Source organism: Macaca nemestrina, chromosome 15, assembly GCF_043159975.1.
Source record: "Macaca nemestrina isolate mMacNem1 chromosome 15, mMacNem.hap1, whole genome shotgun sequence".
In the NCBI taxonomy this organism is placed as follows: domain Eukaryota; kingdom Metazoa; phylum Chordata; class Mammalia; order Primates; family Cercopithecidae; genus Macaca; species Macaca nemestrina.
The window spans coordinates 83,192,789-83,212,274 of record NC_092139.1 but is presented as its reverse complement, the minus strand read 5'-3'; the positions used below and the strand labels follow the sequence as shown (position 1 = coordinate 83,212,274).

The 19,486-nt window shown below is 42.0% G+C and overlaps 1 long non-coding RNA gene across 2 annotated transcripts in view; it reads right to left on the bottom strand.

The window, feature by feature from the left end:
* The window catches only part of LOC105465826 (uncharacterized), a 46,528-nt gene extending 30,549 nt beyond the window's left edge, over positions 1–15,979 (bottom strand). For both annotated transcript variants that reach the window (XR_011613835.1, XR_011613836.1), the window contains exons 1-5: positions 15,800–15,979; positions 10,168–10,298; positions 9,298–9,432; positions 8,904–9,068; positions 7,639–7,757 (exon numbers count right to left, since the gene is read on the bottom strand). This is a non-coding gene — a long non-coding RNA (uncharacterized lncRNA). The remainder of the gene's footprint in view (positions 1–7,638; positions 7,758–8,903; positions 9,069–9,297; positions 9,433–10,167; positions 10,299–15,799) is intronic.
* Between the last annotated feature and the right edge of the window lie 3,507 nt (positions 15,980–19,486).

Sequence of the window (19,486 nt, the reverse complement as noted above, 5' to 3'; positions counted from 1 at the left end):
AGAATAAGTGAAAACTTGAGCTATACTATATAATGCCAAATACTGATATGACAACCAAATTATCCACATGTATGTCCATTTATTTAGAACTTTAGAAAGCAGAATTCCTTTTAAAATTGTCTCCCTTACTTATGACACTAATAAAAGAGGAACCCTAAGATTTTGGGGGGAGAGAATACAGAAAATTGTAAGGCAGCTATTTCAGGGGTACCAGAGACTTACACTGCAAGTTGGCCAAATATTGTAGATGCAAACATAATATTTTGTTAAAATCTCTTGCTCATCTGGGGAATAGAGAATGAATAAATATGGGTCCAGGCTCAGCAGCCCATAGAAGGGAAAGCAGGTTAGGGAGAACCACAAATAAAAGACAGGAATTTTGGGCTGGATGTGGTGGCTCATGCCTGTGATCCCAATACTTTGGGAGACCAAGGCAGGAGGACAGCCTAGGAGTTCAAGACAAACCTGGACAACACAGTAAGACCTGGTTTTTACAAAAAAATAAAAAAATTAGCCAGGTGTGGTGGTGCACGCTTGTGGTCACAGCTACTCAGGGACTGAGGTGGGATGATCGCTTGAGCCTAGGTGGTCGAGGCTGCAGAGAGCTAAGACTGACTGCATCACTGTACTCCTGGGGGACAGAGAAAGACCCTGTCTCAAAAAAAGGCGGGTGGGGGGCAATTTCAAACGTACAATTCTTGATGTAATTTAGGCAGAAGAGATTAAACAAATATTTGAGTTTCTTTATAATAGTGGTTCTCAAACTTCAGCTTGCACCAGAATTACGGTAGTGTTAAAACAGATTACTGAGCCCCAACTCCAGAGTTTAATTCAGTAGGTCTAGGGCAAGGCCTGAGATTTGCATCTCTAACAAGTTTCCACGTTATGCTGATGATCCAAGGACCGTATTTTGAGAAGCACAGTCTTGCAAGATGTTTACTACCCACCAACGCTCCATTTCCGTCTAAAAGTGATCAGATGTATATGGAAACAATGTAATAATGAATATGAAAAATTAAAAACAATTTTCCAGGCCTTAAGAAACTTCTGCCCTCTATTCTCCTACCAATGTAGGAAACCGCTATAGGGATAAGAACATACAGAAAAATCAGTCTGGGCTCATCTTTTAACTAAGCTAAACACCAGCTATTTATAACTGAAGCTAAGGGGAATTTGAACATTGGTTAGGTATTTGAAGATATTAAGAACTATTGGCTGGCACGGCGGCTCACGCCTGTAATCCCAGCACTTTGGGAGGCCAAGGTGGGTGGATCGTTTGAGGTTATGAGTTCAAGACAAGCCTGGCCAACATGGTGAAACCCCATCTCTAGTGAAAACACAAAAATTAGCTGGGCGTGGTGGCATGAGCCTGTAGTCTCAGCTACTCAGGAGTCTGAGACAGAAGAATTGTTTGAACCTGGGAGGCAGAGGTGGCAATGAACTATCATCACCCCACTGGACTACAGCCTGGGCAAGGGTGAGACTCTGTCCAAAAAAAAGTACTATTAATTTTTTAGGTGTCATAATGGTACCATTTTTTTTTTTTTTACAGTTGAAATGGGAGCTGAGTTTTGCTTAAAAATAATCAAAGAGAAAGGTGAAAGGTCTTATAGATGAAGAAAAGGTCAACAAAAATTAGCCAGGCGTGGTGGTGCACACCTGTAATCCCAGGTTCCTCCTGCTGAGGCAGGAGAATCACTGAAACCCGGGAGGTGGAGGTTGCAGTGAGTCGAGAGGGCACCACTACACTACACTCCAGCCCAGGTGACAGAGTGAGACTCTATCTAAAAAAAAAAAAAAAGAAAGAAAGAAAGAAAAAGAAAAGAAAAGAAAAATCTTGCCCAGGCACAGTGGCTCATGCCTGTAATCCCAGCACTTTGCGAGGCTGAGGTGGGCAGATCCCTTGAATCCAGGAGTTCGAGACCAACCTGGGCTACACGGTGAAACCCTGGTCTCTACTAAAAAATATAAAAATTAGCTAAGCATGGTGGCACATGCCTGTAGTCCCAGCTACCCAGGAGGCTGAGCCGGGAGGATCACTTGAGCTCAGCAACCAGAGGTTGCAGAGAGTCCAAATCATACACTAGCACACTAGCCTGAGCAATGGAATGAGATCCCATATCGAAAAAAAAAAAAGGAAAAATCTTTATTTCCCCACCTACCCTACCCTTGTCACCATATTAAAGAAAGGTATGAGGGGCCGGGCACGGTGGCTCATGCTTGTAATACCAACACTCTGAGAGGCTGAGGCAGGCAGATCACTTGAGGTCAGGAGTTCAAGACCAGCCTGGCCAACATGGCGAAACCCTGTCTCTACTAAAAACACAAAAATTAGCCAGGTGTGTTGGCGGGAGCCTGTAACCCCAGCTACTTGGGAGGCTGAGGCAGGAGGATCACTTGAACCCGGGAGGCAGAAGTTGCAGTTAGCGGAGATCACATCATTGCATTCCACTCTGGGAGACAAGCAAAACTTAGTCTCAAATTAAAAAAAAAAGAAAGAAAGAAAGAAAGAAAGGTATGATGTTTTTATGTTCACATGATAAGGGGACATAGGATTTTACTTTTTTTTTTTTTAAGACACGTTCTCGCTCCATTGCCCAAACTGGGTTGCCGTGGCATGATCTCAGCTCACTGCAACCTCTGCCTCCCAGGCTCAAGCGATTCTCTGGCCTCAGCCTCCCGAGTAGTTGAGATTACAGGCATGTGCTACCACCGCCTGGCTCATTTTTCTATTTTCAGTAGACATGGGGTTTCACCGTGTTGGCCAGGCTGGTCTTTACCTCCTGATCTCAAATGATCCACCCGCCTCGGCCTCCCAAAGTGCTGAGATTACAGACGTTGAGCCACCATGCCCAGCTGGTTTTTTTCTTTTTAAAAACAATTTTGAGAAACACAGCTCTACCCTCCGTGTGAACCTTTTCTACATAAACATCCTGAATAGGCAGTCATTAAACCGCTGCCTGACCTACTCCACTGTCAAGAAATCTATCACCTCTGAAAGTTCTTTATTCCATCATAAGTCTGCTCTACCTCTAATGAGATACTGCCGTCTATCTACCTGTTCCTTGCAGCCTCACAGAGATCTCCTTTTATGTGACAATCCTTCAAATATTGGAGGGGAACCAGAAAATCTTAAGTCTTTTATCCTCCCGGCAAAATATCCCTAGTTCATTTACTATCTCAAGTTGGAAAGCTTCACGTCATCTTGCTTCCTTCACACTTTATCTTCAGTCACCATATCCTATCAATTTTGTTTTCCTTCAAAATATCCTTATTCATTTCCTTCCCAATCCCACCATAACTATCCTAGACCAGGCCTTCACATCTTTGAGGCCACTTCATCCTCCTATCACTAGTCTCCGTCACTGTATATCTCCCAAACCCCAATTCTTTCCTCATGGCTGCTAGACTCATTATTTAAGCACTCCATCCACTGCATCCTCCTTCTTTCCAAGAATTTGCAATGTACATCCCATTGGCAAAGGAGCAGTACCTTTCTTTTCGTCCAGTAATCTCACTCCTATAAATGGATGCCAAGGGAAGAGTTTAAAAATATTCTACATTATGAAGATGCTCGACACTGTTATTTATTCTGACAAAAGAAATTAGAAATAATAATAGAGGCCAGGTGTAGTGGCTCATGCCTGTAATCCCAACACTTTGGGAAACCAAGGTGGGAGGATCATTTCAAGCCAGAAGTTCGAGACCAACCTGGGCAACATAGTGAGACCTTGTCTTTACAAAAAATTTAAAAATTAGCCAGGTTTGGTGGCACACGCCTGTAGTCACAGCTATTTGTGAGACTGAGGTGGGAGAAACTCTTGAGCCCAGGAGTTCAAGGTTACAGTGAGCTATGCCACTGCACTCCAGCCTGGGCAATAGAGCAAGATCCTGTCTCTAAAAGGGAGAGAGAAATAATAAATTACTAAATACATTAAGGTACTAAGGACTATGGCGCCACTATTACTAACATTATGACTATGTGGAAACATGAAAATTAGTATGCAATGTTAATTATATATTCTGATTTTTAAATTTATGTCCACTATGGTTGTAACTGTATGGAAAATGATAAATCAATAAGGACAGATTGAAAAATTAACATTCCAAAATAAATATAACAACATTAGTGTGGATTTGTGGGGACTTTCCCATGCAAAATTCTCCGGTGAAAATAAATTGTTTGCTGATAGGTGTAACTGACCAGGCCCATACAAAACACACTGAAAATGTAAAAATATTTTAATAGACTTTAAAAATACTATTCATTTATTAGACAGAGCTGGGTAGTTAAGCTATACAACAAGACAATAACTAGTTACTACAGGCCTCAGAAAGTAATGTTTAGCTAATTCTACCTTATTTCACATTCCTGTTACCCTTAGTCACTTCCCAATATGTAAGCCCCTTTAGTCACTTACTCTTCCTTGTCTCTATGCTTCTTGTCCCATTTAATTGATCCTATCCTTTCCAAATCTCAATTGCAGTCTCCAGAACCTCTATTCTGTGGTAGCCTAAACATACACCTTCATAGTCTACAAAGTATGCTTTCTCTGTCTTCTTAATCATCTTCTAGCTCACCTTCACCACCAAACCAGGATACTGTTTCCTCTGAATACATTTCCATATCCCACCTTAACAACCAGAAGTAAGCACTGCCGTATACCAAGCTTCCCACTGCTAATGTGGAGCAGAATATAAGCCCCTTCTTTGAGAAGGTAAATATAAAATCAGAAATAAATCCAAGGAAATCAGACTTAAAAGATAATATATAGGCCAGGCACAGTGGCTCACACCTGTAATCCCAGCACTCTGGGAGGCCGAGGTGGGTGGATCACCTGAAGTCAGGAGTTTGTGACCAGCCTGGCCAACATGGTGAAACCCCGTCTCTACTAAAAAACAGGAAAAATTAGCCAGGCGTGGTGTGGGCACCTGTAATCCCAGCTACTCAGGATGCTGAGGCAGGGAAATCACTTGAACTCGCTAGGCAGTGGCTGCAGTGAACCAAGATTGCGCCACTGTACTCCAGCCTGGGCGACAGAGCAAGATTCCATCTAAAAATAATAATAATGCTAATAACATATAGAAATCAAATGGATCTTCTATTTAATCAGGTGCCACAAAAAAAAAAAAATTGTCTTGTTTAAGAATGTTTACGGGCCGGGTATGGTGGCTCACGCCTGTAATCCCAGCACTTTGGGAGGCTGAGGCAGGTGGATCACAAGGTCAAGAGTTCGAGACCAGCAAGGCCAACATGGCGAAATTCCGTCTCTACTAAAAATACAAAAAAAATTAGCCATGCGTGGTGGTGCGCGCCTGTAGTCCCAGCTACTCGGGAAGCTGAAACAGGAGAATCGCTTGAGCTCAGGAGGCTGAGGTTGTAGTGAGCTGAGATAGCGCCACTGCATTCCAGCCTGGGCGACAGAGAAAGACTCCATCTCAAAAAATAAAATAAAAAATAAAAAGTTTACAAATACTTTGTGAGCTACAGAAAGATCCTCATTAGCCAAATTACTGCTAAAAGCTGAATTTGTTAGGCTAAGATGAAAGACCCTCATATTTTCACTGCATTTTGCTACGGTCAGTTTTTCTCATGACTATCCCTTGTTTTTCTGAATACAACACAAAAGCTATCTTCAACCCTATTTCCAAACCATTAGTCCTCCTTCCTTGTGTAAAAAACCCTTTCTCCTTTGTTCATACTATCCAGTTACACTACCCTCTATTTTATCTTCTCATATCTCTGCTATCACTTGGAAACTCATCCAGATTGAGGACCTGAGAACTCTGCATCATGTCCTGTCATCAACATCTCAGTGACACCAGTGTCCACGCAAATGAAACCAACATTTCAGCTTCACAGTTCCTTGACTTTGAATCAAAGAACCTTCACCTTCACCCCACCTTAGCTACCCACTCCCACAGACACACACTAGATTCTGTCATAACCTGAACTGAACCACACCAAAATCTCTTACTATTCTTTTCTTTTTACATATTCTTTCTTCAAATCCAACAGTGCAAAGATAAAAATCTAACTCAGCTCTATTTATAATGAGTTTCAAATTCAACAAATGTTATCTACAAAAGGTGTCAGGTACTGAAAAAACGGCTTTTATTTTTGTTTTTGAGACAGGATTTCACTGTCACCGAGGCTGCAGTGCAGTGGCACAATTACAGGTTACTGCACCCTTGACCTCCTGAGCTCAAGTGATCCTCCCTAACATCCTCCTGAGTAGCTGGGACTACATGTGCATGCCACCATGCCAGGCTAATTTTTGTATTCCTTGTAGAGATGGGGTTTTGCTATGTTGCCCAAGCTGGTCTTGAACTCCTGGGCTCAAGCAATCCACCCACCTTGGCCTCCAAAGTGCTGAGATTACAGGTGTGAACCACCACACCTAGCCAATGGATATCTAAATAAATGTTAGTGAAGAGTGGTGGAGTGTGGAAGCAGCAAATGAAATCGTACTTGTAAGAAGGACTCTGCCCTGATGATAGTATCCAGAAAGTTGGTAAATTCTTTTCCAGGTTTATAATTATTCACCTTCTACCAAATACATTCTAAAGCAGAAACAGTAAATGTAAGCATCTAGCTGTGCCACAATAAAAAAGTGCAAAAAACATAATTATCACTAAAGTGACAAGTAAATGACAAAGTAAAAAAGCCATTAGTCTCATACGTCCTAGCTAACTCATGACGTAGACTAGAACAGATGTTCAGCAACTTGGTAATATAGGAAAAGCTTATAGTGAAAACATAAATGGAGAGAATTCACATATAATAAGATAAGCTTTATATCACACAGTAATCCAAGAAAGTATAAACATCTGAATTGAAAGTTTTAGAATACCCTAAAGTTCAATTAGGGAAGGCTAGGTATAATTTAAGAATGATAGAAATTTAGTAAGTGGAAATCTAATAAACTATCATACTCTGTTTAAAAGATTCAGGGTAGGAGGAAGAGAATTGGCCTGGAACCAACTAAAAGCAACTTTAACCATTAGAAGAATCGGGAGTTGCTCATCCAGTAATGAAACACTCAATTTGGTGAATAGAAATATCACCTCCCCACTGCCCTCCACCGTTGGGGGAATGAAATGCTCACGGTTTACTATGGCCTGGATGAAAGACTTCTCACTGCCCTTTCCTTTAATTCTATAATTAAGAAACCTTCCAATGACAAATTTGGCTCCGATACATGCTGATAGCAGGGAAGGAATATTCTAGTTGGCAGATATGAGCATTTTGCTTACCAGAAATAATTAATTTTATTATCAGCTGACAATCTGGCTTGTATGTTAGTCTCCTCTGAGTTTCATTACAATTAACAGGATGACTCTGGGGGCCTAACAGCAAGTTTCTGGACATACAAAGATGAAGAATCCTTGGATTGTGATAGTCATCAAACTAGAGTCACCCAGAGAGTTTTGGTGGCCATCCAGCAGTGTTTCCTTAACAAAATCCCTCTCCCTTCTTACTCCCTTGAAATTACCACAGAAACATTCATGCTCTAAATATATGATTACCACAGACATAATGACAGCATATGAAGGCGCTTCTCATCTAGAATTTGGCACCTTTATAAAAGAAACCCATTTGTAAACTATCTTGTCTCAGCCTCACTCAATTCTTACCTTCTTGTATTGTTTGTCTCAATCACTAGAGTAAGACCTCAGCAAGACTGGCTCATCTCTGACAGTTAATGTAGTGAAGCAGCACAGCTGTTTAGCACTGAGCCCATCTGAGAGGGCAGCTGCAATGACAGCACAACTGATCAACAGTTAGGTATCTGAAAAGTGGATAGGGGAATCATCATACAGAAAATATATAACAAAAATAGTGTGGGCATGGTGGCTAATGGCTATAATTCCAACACTTTGGGAGGCTGAGGGAGGAGGATCACTTGAGCCCAGGAGTTCGAGACCAGCCTGGCCAATGTATTTTTAAAATACACACACATACACACACACATACATAGATAGATAGATAGATAGACAGACAGACAGACAGACAGAGAGAGAGAGAGACAGAGACAGACATACTAAGAGACTGAAACTCACTCTGTCAACCAGGCTGGAGAGCAGTGGTGAGATCTCGGCTCACTGCAACCTCTGCCTCCTAGGTTCAGGCAATTCTCGTGCTTCAGCCTCCTGAGTACCTCGGACTACAGGCGTGCACCACCACGCCTGGCTAATTTTTGTATTTTTGGGTAGAGATTTGATTTCACCATGTTGACCAAGCTGGTCTCAAACTCCTGATCTTAACTGATCCACCCGCCTTGGCCTCCCAAAGTGTTGGGATTATCAGTGTGAGCCACCGTACCCAGCCTGATGTAATTTTTTTTTTAATTAGCCAGGCATGGTGGTGCACATCTATAGTACCAGCTACTTGGAAGGCTGATATGGAAGGATCACATAAGCCCAGGAGTTCACGGCAGCAGTGAGCCATGAATGTGCCATGGCCTGGGTGACAGAGTAAGACCCTGTCTCAAAAACAAAAACAAAAACAAAAACAAAGGCCATGAAGGAAGTTCAAATAGAAAATTCAAGGCCGGGCGTGGTGGCTCAAGCCTGTAATCCCAGCACTTTGGGAGGCCGAGACGGGTGGATCACGAGGTCAGGAGATCGAGACCATCCTGGTTAACACGGTAAACCCCGTTTCTACTAAAAAAAATACAAAAAAAACTAGCCGGGCGAGGTGGCGGGCGCCTGTAGTTCCAGCTACTTGGGAGGCTGAGGCAGGAGAATGGTGTAAACCCGGGAGGCGTAGCTTGCAGTGAGCTGAGATCTGGCCACTGCACTCCAGCCTGGGTGACAGAGCGAGACTCCGTCTCAAAAAAAAAAAAAAAAAAAAAAAAAAAAAAAAAAAAAGCAAAGAAACACATGGTCCAGTCACATACCTCTAAGCAATGGATATTGTGTAAAAGTTGGGGGGAGCTTTGAAGCTGTTCTAGTGGAAATGATCCACTTCTATTCAGACAATCAGAAAGACTCATCTTTTTTCCACATTCTTTAGTGTAGCTACTGGAATGCAGCACTAGTATAACTGACAGAAAATTCCACTTCTAAAAAAAAGATAATAAAACAGTCTATTGATAGACTAAACAGATTACACACCACAAATATAAAAGCAGCTATTAAAGTGTTTCAAATAAAGGAATCTGAATATGGCTTACATAGAATCCTGGGTAACTGACATATATTTAAACATCTATAATCTCCTCTTAAGATCTGAATGGTTATTATTTTGATTTAACGAAAGAATGCCATGCAAGTTGTTTGGGCTTTACTTACTCACTCTTTTTAGAGGACAAACATTAGCTGGACCTAACATCAACTTCAGAGGTTGCGGAGCCAGGTCCCTGGGTTTCTTTGCTTCAGGGCAAGCAGAGCTGTCTTCCATAGATTCTCTGAATTCTTCAAATAGATCTATAAATTTGGATATAAAGTACAAGAGAGTAGGTATCCATAAATTGGAGCAACATAAAGTCTAACACTCCTCATTAATTGAAAATATAGTATGAAATCCTGGACATTTTATTGAGTGAATGGAGAGATCTAATCCATCTGGCCAGTCAGTTAAGAGAGCTTCTGCCATTTTTGTTGACATGTAATACTGTAATAAACTGACATGTAATACTGTAAATCTCTGTAAAAAAATTTTAACCTAACCTATTTGTTTAAAGGAGATGTTAACAATTCATGCTCCCTTGAACATCTTCATTTTTGCTTTTAGGACAGGAGGGTTCATTAACACAATTACTAAACACACACAATCAGTTATTAAAATAAGTATTATCAAGCGGTAACCAAAAAATTCAACTTAAGGCTATCATACCCAAACTGAAATATCCAGAAGCCAATTTCAGTAATCCGTGCCTCCTTGGCAAGACTGTACGGGTAATACCTTTTCCTTCCGATAGCAAAATGTATCCATTTTTTTAACTCACCTGGTATCAGCTTTTATGCTTTACAGATAAAGCAGACAATGAACATACTGCATAGAAATCTTGAGCTCTTAATTAAAAGGTACACATAGAGTTAAATCTAAATCATTGGCTACAATGATCTAAAATGCACGGTTTTATCTAAATCATTTGCTATGATTATCTGAAACCACTTTTACATCTTATATTAATCACCGGACAAAAACTCTTACACTACCTTTATTTTCAGAACTACAGCCAGTGTCGCTATCTGGTGCAGGCAACCTGTCTTCACAAGGCCATGATACTATGTGTTTGCCCCCAAGCAAACAGGAGGGAGATCCAGGCTCCCCTTTCAAAAGCAACAGCCTAGAAGAGAGAAGGAAAATCAGACACCGAGACGATTCATTTTAGCAAGAAGTGAACCTGCCACCCCAAAGAGCATAAAACAAAACCTTAAAATTAAGCTGTATAATATTTTATATATTATTCACAAAACTTAATCACAGTATTTTTAAATAAAAAATTACAAAACTGTGTTTCTGAAAATGTTACAATAAAATTTCTGCGTGAAAAATTTATCTATTTTATGTGTACATTTGTGTGTATGTGTGAGAGAGAGGGTTATGAATTAGGAAGCATATGTACCAAAACATTAAAAGTAGTTATCTTTGGGTAATGAGATAACGAATGATTTTCACTTTCTTCTCTATATCTTAAAATATCATCTCAAAATTTACAATCAGAATTCAGTATAAGCTACTGTATTTTTATTTATTTATGTATTTGTTTATTTATTTAGTGAGATATGGTCTCACTCTGTCACCCAGGCTGGAGAGTGCAGTGGTGCAATCTCAGCTGGCTGCAACCTCGGCCTCCCAGGCTCAAGCAATCCTCCCCAACTGAGCCTCCTGAGTAGCTGAGACCAATCAAAGTTAAGTTTTCTTCAGTTTAAAGTAACTTATTATAATTATGTTGTTTAGCCTCATGGTAACCAGAAAACAAAAATCAGTAATAGACACTCTAAACATAAGCAGCAAGGAATTAAAACACACTACCCGAAACAATTACTTCACTACAAATAAAGACAGGAAGGAAGACCAGGAGGAAAGAAAAGAAAGGAAGAAAGAAAAAGAGATCAGGGAAGAGAAAAGGAACAAAAAAGTAGCAAAACAACAAGAAAACAAGTAAAAAATGGCAGTAGTATGTTTTTACCTGTTAGTAATAACCCTGAATGTCAATGAATTAAAGAGTGACTGAATGGATTAAAAGACAAGACCCAATTATATACTGCCTACAAGAAACTCAGTTCACCTATGAAGACATACAGAGACTGAAAGCGAAGGGATGATGAAAGATATCCCACACAAATGGAAACAAAAAAGCAAGAGTAGCTATACTAAGATAAAATAGACTTTAATTCAAAAAAATAAAAAATAAAGATTATATATAATGAGAAAGAAGTAAACAGCAGTCTAACAATTATAAGTGCATATGCAATCAACACTCAAACACCGAAATACAGAAGCAAATATTAACAGACCTTAAAGGACAAATGGACTGCAACATAGTAATAGAGAACCTCCACACTCCACTATAACCAACACCCCATTATCGTCAATGAACAGATCATCCAGACAACAAAATATCATCAGTTAAACTTTACTCTACATGAATGGACCTAACAGTTAAACTTTATGTGAATGGACTTAACAGTTTTCCACTTCACAACTGCACAATGCACAGTTTACTGAGTAGCACATGGATTATTCTCCAGGACAGACTATGTGTTACGCCAAAAAACAAGTCACAATACATCTTTAAAAACTGAATTCATATCAAGTATCTTTTCTGACCACAGCGTAATAGGATTAGAAATCACTAACAGGAGAAACTTTAAAAACGATACAAATATATGGAAATTAAAATACATGCTCATGAACAACTGATAAATGAAAAAAATAAAAAGGAAATTTAAATATTTATCAAAACAAATAAGAACAGAAACACAGCATAACAAATCCTGTGGGATTCAGCAAAGGCAGCTGTAAGAGGAAAAGTGCATACCTATAAATGCCTACACATCAGAAAAGTAGAAGGATCTCAAATAGCCGACCCGACTGTACAGTTCCAGTAAAGAGCAAGCAAAATCAAATACTAGAATTCGTAGAAAAAAATATCATACAGATTAGAGAAGAAATTTTAAAAACAGAAACAAGAAAACCAAAAAGTCAACGAACAAAGAGCTGGGGTGTTTCAGAAAACTCAAAATTGGCAAGCTTTAACTATACTAAGGATAAGAAAAAAACAAAATCACAGATGAAAAAGAAGACATTACAAATGACTTCACAGAAATATGAAGGCTTGTAAGAGATTACTAAAAACATCCATATATAAACAAATTTAAAAATCTAGAAGTGAATAAATTTCTAGACACATAATGAATTCCCAAGATAGAATAATAAAAAATACCTGAACAGACCAATAATGAGTAATGCAATTAAAGCAGTAATACAGAGTCTCCCGGCAAAGAAAAACGGAAGAATCATGGTTTTACTTTCGAATTCTACCAAACATTTTTAAAAGAGCTAATACCAATTTTACTCAAAATATTCCCCATAAAATGAAGAGAAAGGAAGGCTTTGAAACTTGTTCTATGAGGACAGCATGACCCTGGTACAAAACCCAGAGCAGGACACAACACAAAAAGAAAACCACTGACAAATATCCCTATTGAATAAAGATGCAAAAAATCCTCAACAAAATACTTGAAAATTGCATTTGACAACACAATAAAAAGATCATCTGCCATGATCAAGTGGGATTCATCCCAGGAATATGAGGATGATTCCATAAGCACAAATAAATAAATGTGTGACACCACATTCAGAAAATCAAGAACACAAACCATATAATCATTTAAGTAGATGCTGAAAAAAATCAACATTGCTTCATGATAAAAACTCAACAACATGGACTGGAGCGGTGGCTCACACCTGTAATCCTAGCACTTTCGGAGGCCAAGGCGGGCGGATCACGAGGTCAGGAGATCGAGACAATCCTGGCTAACATGGTGAAACCCCGTCTCTATTAAAAATTCAAAAAAAAAAAAAAACTAGCTGGGCAAGGTGGCGGGTGCCTGTAGTTCCAGCTACGCGGGAAGCTGGGGCAGGAGAATTGCATGAAACCAGGAGGTGGAGGTTGCAGTGAGCCGACATCGCGCCACTGGACTCCAATCTGGGTGGCAGAGCGAGACTCTGTCTCAAAAAAACAAAACAAAACAAAAAAAACTCAACATGAGTACACAAGGCACATATCTCAGCACAATAAAGGCCATATATGACAAACCCACAGCAAACATCATAATCAATGGGGAAAAGTTAAAAGCTCTTCCCCTAAGATCTGGAACAAGTGTGGCTACTTTTACATCACTTTTATGCATCACAGTACTGGAAGTCCTAGCTAGAGCAATTGGACAGGAGAGTGCAATAAAAGGCAACCAAATTGGAAAAAAGGAAGTCAAAATGTCTCTGTTTGCAGGTGACATGAACATATATATATAGAGAAAGAACCCTAAAGATTCCAGAAAACACCTACTAGAAATAGATTTAGTCAAACTGCAAGATACAATCATCAATATATAAAAATGAGTACCACGCCCATGCACCAATAGTGAAATACCTAAGAAATCAAGAAAGTTATTTCATTATGAAAAAAATGATATCTAGAGATAAACTTAATCCAAAAGGCAAAAGATCCCACAATGAAAACTATAAAACATGGATGAAAGATATTAAAGCAGACTCAAGTAAATAGAATGGTATCCCATGTCCATGCACTAGAAGAATATTGTTAAAATATCTATATCATCCAAAGTGATCTACAGAATGAATGCAATCCCTCTTAAACTACAAGAGACATTCTTCATAAAAATAGTAAGAACCATCTTAAAATTCACATGGAAATGCAAAATACCTCAGATAGACAAAATAATCTGGAATAAAAAGAAAAGTTGGAGGCATCGCATTACCTGATTCCAAATTATACTACAGATCTACAGTAAGTACGTTTCTATCAAAACAGCGTGGTACTATCAATAAAAGGGGTGAGAGGCAAAGAGAGGAATGAAAGACACAGACAAGTGTAACAGAATAGAGAAATCAGAAATAAATTCACGCATTTATTGTTAACAAATTTTTAACAAAGGCACCAAGAACACACATTCGGGAAGGACAATCTCTTCAATAAATTGTGCTAGGAAAACCCAAAACCCACTTGCACAAGAATCCATCTAGGCTGTTATCTTACCATACACAAACGTCTCCTCAAAATGAAGATTCAAATGCAGGACATGAAACTATGAAACTATGAAACTACTAGAGAAGAAAATATAGGATAAACGCTTCACGAAATTGGTTAGGACAAGGAATTTTCAAATAGACATCAAAAGCACAAGCCAACAAAAGCAAAGACGTAATTACAGTAAACTTAAACGCTTCTGCAAAGCAGAGGAAGCAATCAGAATAAAGAAACAGCCCACAGAATGGAAAAAAGTATCTGCAAACTACGCCATCAGGCAAGCGGTTAATACACAAAACATGAAGAATTCAAACTGCTCAAAAGGAAAAATACAAATCCTCTTATTTAAAAAAAACAAAAACAAAAAAACTACCCCAAACCTTTGCCCCCATCATTATTTACCTGCTTTCCTTTCCTGACCACCTTTGCCCCCCTCCCTCTCGCCACCCTTTTTCTTCCTCCCGCCACCCTTTTTCTTCCTCCATCTACTCCTAAACTTTTTCACCACCATTTCCCCCCACCGTCATTTCGCAAAGCCTTCTCTACTCTCCCGCTCATCACCCTTTTCCCCATCCCACTACCCACTTTCCCCACTGTCTTCTCCCACCATCTTTTCCCCTTCTCCCTGGCCACCCTTTTTCTCCTTCCCGCTCTCATCACCCTGTTTTGCTCCTTCATCTAAGCAAAAACATTCTCCTCCATCTTTTCCCAAGGCCTTCTCCCAACTCCTGCTGCTCACCACCCTCTTTTCCCCCTTCATCTACCCAAAAACTGTTTTCCTTATCGTCTTTCCCCTCGCTCCTCCTTGACATTCTCTTTCCCTTCTCCATCTACCCAAAAACATTTCCCCACCGTCTTTTCTCAAAGCCTTCTCCCCACTCCCGCTCACCTCCCTCTCTCCCCCTCCATCTACCCCCCAAAACTTTCCTCACCGTCCTTTCACAAAGTCTTCCCCACTTCCTACTCGTTCTTCTGTTATCCTGCTTGCCACCCTCTTTTTTGCCCTCCGTCTACCCCAAAACTATTTTCCTGTCTTTTTCCCAACCCTCTTTCCCTGCTCCTGCTTGCCACCCTCTTCCCCCCTCCATCTACCCACTTTTTACCCGCCATGTTTTGTTTCTTCACTTTCTTTTCTGCCACTGTCTTTTCGCAAAGCCTTGTCTTCCTCCTGCTGGCTACCCTCTTTTTCCTTTTCCCACTTACTCTTTTGCTCCTCTATCTACCCAAAAACTTTTCTTCCCACTGTCTTTTCACAAAAGCTTCTCTCCCTACTGCTCACCCATGTTTTCTCCCCCTCACCACCCTCTCTTTCCTCCTCCCACTTGCCACCCTCTTTTCCCCCTCCATCTACCCACAAACTTTTTACCCACCGTCTTTCTGCAAAATCTTCCCTCCCTTCCGCTCTCCACCCTGTTTTTCCACGTCTGTCTACCCACTTTTTTCCCCCACCATCTTTTCCCCGCCGTTTTTTGGCAGTGTGTTCTTCTTACTCGCTATCCTTTTCTCCTTTTGGCACTAACAACCCTCTTTAATCCCCTCCATCTTTCCCAAAACTATTTTCCTCCTCCTACCGCTCCAGGTGTGAAGCAGTCTCCTTTGTCACCACCAACGGCAGCTAGGCGAGCGATGGTGTTGCGGTGCCACGTCTCTAGCCTCCAGCATACAGCCTAGCCTCCTTAGAGGACTCCTGGTCCTCTAAGCCAGGCACCCAGCAGCTAAACAAGAAGATACCATAACTTGGAAAAGCACGATTTCCCTTCAGCATCTTCATACACTGAGTTATGCAAATGAAGGTTCCTGGACTGCATGTTCTGATTGGATGAGAAAAAAAACCTCCAGGCTTACTCTGATTGGACTTTATTATCATGTTCTGATTGGACAAGAGCAAGTCTTAAGACAACCAATCACAGCGTGAAAATAAAGTCCAATCAGAATAGGCCTAGAAGTTTTTCTCTTGTCCAATCAGAACATTTAGTCCAGGAACCGCATTTGCCTAACTTCAGTATATAAAGCATGCTGGGGGCGTTCAGGGTCATATTAGGCCGTTTTACGTTTCTTAGTGAGTTGTTCCACTCCTGGTTTGGAGAACTAGAAGGGGCCGCTGCTTGCTGCCTGCTGGAGGCTGGGGCCTGGCGCCCTGCTTGGTTGTGGTTGGTGGTGGCGATGGACAGGTAGGAGGGCGGCCAGCAGCGGGACCTTCTCCTGCTGGGCTTGAGGACTAGCAGAAGAGGCACCGCCGCCTTCTGGAGGCTGGATCCTGCGCCGCCGCGGCTCGCCTTGCTGTGGTTGGTGGTGACGTCGGAGACTGCAGCTCAGCCAGGGTGGTAGAAATGTGGTGCAGTAGGTGAGTTATTCGGGGTTGTACTGCCCACCTTTGGGGGAAAGGGTTAGGTGTCCTGTTGAGGCTCACTGCCTGATGCTACACTGCCTGTGGCAGTGGTGTGGTTTTGGGCACTCTCCAGGGTTGCATTGCTGGTGGTGGGATGGGTTGGTTGGCTCTCAGGGGCTACATTGCCCGTAGTGATGGGGGTGATGGGGGAAGGTAGGTTGTGTATACGAACGTGTACTGCTGGTGGTGGCAGGGACGGGTTAGGGGCGCTATTTCTGCTGCACTGCCTGCAGGAGGGGGCGGATTGGGTGGAGTTTTCTGAGGCTACAATGCTGGAAGTTGGGGGTGACTTTGGGGTGTTGTCAGGTGCTTCACTGGACGTAACTGGGGGTGCACCATCAGGAACTGCGCTGCCTGTGGCGGGTTTGGGGCACTATCTAGTGCAGCAATACTTGTGGCTGGATCAGGTTGTGGGCATTATTGGGTGCTACACTGCCTGCTGTGGGTGGAGGGGTGGCTTGGGAGGGTATTGGGGTTACATTTCCTGCAGCTGCAGGGTGTGTTGGGACTACACTGCCAGTGGCAGGGAGCAGGTTAGAGGTGTTATCAGTGGCTCCATTGCCAGTGGCATTGGCAGGCTGCAGAGGTGGCAGTGGCAGGAACAGCAGTGGCCCCCTTCCTTCCTGGTGGCTTCCAAGAAAGGGACTGTTTTCTTCCAGGACTCGACTCTAGAGGGAGATTTCTTCTTGCTCGTGTGATCTTGAGCACGGCAGGGCCCCCACAACCACCGTGGTTCACTGGTGCGAGCCCTCACACTGTGTTGCAGTAACCACTCGGGACTACCAGGCAGAAAGTAGTGGGCACTACGGTGGTGGAGAGGGGACAGCGCCTTTTGTGGGTGGAGGCATCAGGAATAGGAACCAGCACTTGGGTTGGGAGGGCTGACTGGATCTGTGTTTTTCCTACTCGGGCTCCCCAGGGAGTGCAGTCCTGGTGGGCCCAGCAATTCCTGGCCAGCTGGACCTGGCCAAGGGCCGGTTTCAGTGAAGGCACTCACACCCACCCCAGGCCCCAGTTCCTGGCCAGCTTTTGCCAGAATGAGAGGCTGGACTTTGGAGGGTGGGTGTGAGTGCCTTCACTGAAACTGGTCTTTGCCACCCAGTGGCCAACATGACAAAGTGAGGCTCTAATGCTTCCACTCCCTGCATCCTGTTCTGGGCCTTTCTGGCTTGACTTGTCCAGCTGCTCCAAGCCAGGCTGGAAGAGAAGAGTCACTTGTGGTATACTGGAGCCTGCAGATGGCCTGGCTCTGCAGCTTGCCTCACGTGGTTGGTGGCAGCGGCAGAGACTGCAGCTCAACCAGAGTGGTAGGGTGCAGAGGGCACCCTCAGGGGCCAGGTGATGATAGGAGCCTTGTAGGGTGGGTTGGTGCATTGAGGGCAACAGCAGTTGTATTGGCATCAACACTAGTGGTGGTAGCAGCAGCAAGTCTGGGGGCCAGGAAGGGGGAGTAGGAGCGCTGCAGGGCCCATCCCGTCCTGGGGTGGGGAGGAACCTGCAGGTGCTGTAACGTTGGCCTTGGTGGCAGTGGTGGAGGTGCACCTAGGGCAAAGCGGAGTCCTTCCTCTTCTCCTGCAATCTTTGGAGGGTGCCCTCCTGCTGGTGCCTGAGCCAGCTGTGAGTGGCATCATTGTTTCATTCTTAACAAAATTTAGGGGGTGACTATTTGTAAATCTTTTTGCTTGTTTTTTGTAGTGATACTCTTGGACTTACTTAAATTTCATAAATTGAGGAAGAGTAAAAGGTATTCTAATAGGCCTTCTAATTCCCACACCCGTTCTTTTTCCTTTCTTCCAGTTTGTATTTTCTTCTTCCCATCTTCTTCCTCTTCATTTTCTTTTGCTGCTGCTTCTATTTCATGTTTCTATTCTTGTTTCTCTTCCTCTTTTTGTTTATGCTAAGCAATGGTCTTATCAAACAACAAACCAAACTGAGTTAAAAATAAACTGCTTGTCACTGTGTTGTATTTTTAAAATAACTGGTCCCTTAACTATGTTTTAGAGATGAGGAAAAAAAAAATCAGTTGTATAATTAGTTACTTGAATAGCTATGCTTTAATGATTGTGTTAACCCACTTATGTCTAGTGTTCCATTATTGGAATGCTAAGCATGTGGGAGTTCCTTATATCCTACTGCTCGAGGTCACAGACAAGATAAGCCCCCTAAGGATAATAAAATTGATAACATTATGGATATTAGTCATGTTTGTTTCAGGTGCAGGATAGTAATAGGGTTGTGGTGCTTGAATTCAGGTTGAGTGCTAGGAATGCGGCAGTTGTTAGGATAAAATAAATAATTAGGTTAAAGATGGTAATGTCTGATAGTAGGATGATGGCTCGGGTAACTTCACATGAAACTTGTTGGGCGATGGCTCATAATGTGCCATTTAGTGCATAGTTTGGATTTGATGCTCACCCTGATAGTAAAATAGAGTAGACGGCCAGGCTCTATGTGGCCAGAATAAATAGGACGCCTAAATTTAAATTAATTAAGGGGTTTGGTATATGGAGTGGAATTCATAAAAGAAGGGCAATACAAAGGGCTAGGGTTGGAGCAGTAATGTAAAGGGTAACAGTAGATGTTGAGGGTTTTAGGGGCTCTTTGGTAAAAAGTTGTATTGCATCAGCAAATGGTTGAAATAGTCCCTAGGGGCCTGCAATATTGAGTTCTTTGTGTAGTTGTATGTAACCTAGAATTTTTCATTCAATGAGCATAAGGAATGCTATAGCGACTAGAGTAGGTGCGATAAGTAGTAGCTTGATTATAGGCATGTTGTTAAGAAGAGGAATTGAGGCCGGGCGCGGTGGCTCAAGCCTGTAATCCCAGCACTTTGGGAGGCCGAGGCGGGCGGATCACAAGGTCAGGAGAT